Source organism: Tenebrio molitor, unplaced genomic scaffold (assembly GCF_963966145.1).
Source record: "Tenebrio molitor unplaced genomic scaffold, icTenMoli1.1 SCAFFOLD_614, whole genome shotgun sequence".
NCBI lineage: Eukaryota > Metazoa > Arthropoda > Insecta > Coleoptera > Tenebrionidae > Tenebrio > Tenebrio molitor.
Window position 1 is genome coordinate 11632 of NW_027184184.1, and position 2064 is coordinate 13695.

Sequence of the window (2064 nt, forward strand, 5' to 3'; positions counted from 1 at the left end):
TCCTTGAGTCCCTTGATGGCGTTGTTTACCATCTCGGATGTCGGAGGATGGGACGGTTTCGCCCTGGGATTTTTCGCTTTTTTCTCTTTCTTCGCGTGGGATTGAGGGGTGGCAGCGGAACCGGTGGTGACCGATGATGCTGTTTGATTTTCGACGTCGGCCATCTTTCACGTTAAAACGTTAAAAGTTAATAATAATTATTGAAAAAACACTTGCTCACACACGTACACTTCGAGCACCTCGTGAACGAGAATTGAACAAAAAAATTTTCTAAGTCTTTATAAAATAGTCGCCACTGCGGACGGAAGACTGAACGCGCACCGCGTCCGCCGTCGAAGAAATTGCAGGCCTCGGAATCGTTGCCCGCGTGATGGCATCGTCCTCTTTCCTCGATCACCATCGCCACCGTGTGATCAAGCTGGCCGAACTCGGTTTCCGAAGTTTCCCTGGAGATAGCGAAGTTCGTCTCGGAACGTCGGTGGGTTTCGAATCAGGTACACGCCCCTCCAACCACCAGCCCTAAATCCGGGTCGTCACGGTTTCGATTCGGGACCGACGGTTTACGTCGGCGGTGCGGGGTAGACGCGTCGATTCCGGGAATCCATATTTCGTTCGCCGAAATATTGGTCCATCTCTTCCCGGAATACCGCGCCACCTTCTCGATTTTACGACATCTTCGCGTCGCCAAACGCTTCCGAAACGGTCGAAGCACAGAAAGGACCTGGTGTTCGAACCGAGGCAATTCCGACAACAGGATGCCGCGAACCGCCTCTCCGACGTTCAGGTCGATCGTTTTCGGCGGAAGTTGAAACGGGACGAGTCGACGACGGGTCCCGTTGCCGTCCGGACCCTTCGGGACGGCCGAAAGTCCGTCGAGAGGATCATCCGAAAGGAGACGGTCTTCATCGTCCGACCGATGCCGCACCTACGAGTTTTCCGATATTTTCTTCGACGGATCTTCAGGTTTTCTTCCTTTCTTCCGTCTTTCTCTCTTCGTAATTTCGTGTCCGACCTGCGTCGTCCGAAGTCGGGGTGAAGATCGAAGAAAAAACGCCAAAAATAACAACTCGTCAGCCACGCACACCGCGTTCGAATGTCTAACGGTCCAACTTGGATTTTCGAAGATCGCCGAATCCGAGGGACGATAAATAATAATAATAATAATAATAATGGTAATAAATAATAATGTTAATAATAATAATAATGATATGATGATTATAACGATAATTATTATAGATAGGTAAATAGAAACACAGGTCTCCTCTCGAAAATCGGAACTTCCTGATATTACTTACATATTTCGGTCGATCCAAATGTGGGAATCTCGTCGTCGTCGGAGCAAGCAGCGCGGTAGGTGGGGTGAAATTCTGGATTTTCCACCGCCGCCGGCGGTCGAAAAATGTGCGACGCGGGAGATCGCCAGTCCGTCTAGTAGTCTCTCTTGTCGTTAGAGCGTGACGTGGTGGTTGTTGTGGGATTTCCCGTTAGTTCGGTCCGACGTCGGTCGTCAGAGGGTAAGTGCATACGGAAACGAAACGCATCGCGTTTTGATGTTCATATTCGTGCATCGGAATGTTAAAAGCAATATATTTTACACCAACGATCACACCTAAACACCACGGCAACGGCCATACCACGTTGAAAAGCACCGGTTCTCGTCCGATCACCGAAGTTAAGCAACGTCGGGCGCGGTCAGTACTTGGATGGGTGACCGCTTGGGAACACCGCGTGCCGTTGCCCCCCAACACTTTTTGTTTTTTTTTGAAATCCATAGCAACCACCGAACCGATTTGTTTTTCGTGCAGGTATTCGGAAACATGCACAGACCCGTATAATGTAGATTCATAGCTTTAAGTACTAGATAATTAAGAAAACAATTTTTTTTGTCGATTAATTGTAAACAATTGCAGAATAAAAACTCGTCAAACGGTAAAGGTTGTCGTTCGATCACCGAAGGTAAGCCACGCGGGCAGCGGTCAGCACTTGGACGGGTGACCGGTTCATTATATTCCTTCCGTGAGTTTAACAAAGATAACATATGCAAATGTCGTAAGTGCGACGAGG

General features: G+C 48.7%; 1 non-coding gene across 1 annotated transcript; it reads left to right on the top strand.

Moving 5' to 3' along the window:
- The first annotated feature begins 1620 nt into the window (after positions 1–1620).
- LOC138140936 (5S ribosomal RNA) lies at positions 1621–1740 on the top strand. Its single transcript, XR_011162844.1, has one exon. It is a non-coding gene; the product is annotated as a 5S ribosomal RNA (ribosomal RNA).
- The last annotated feature ends 324 nt before the right edge of the window (positions 1741–2064 follow it).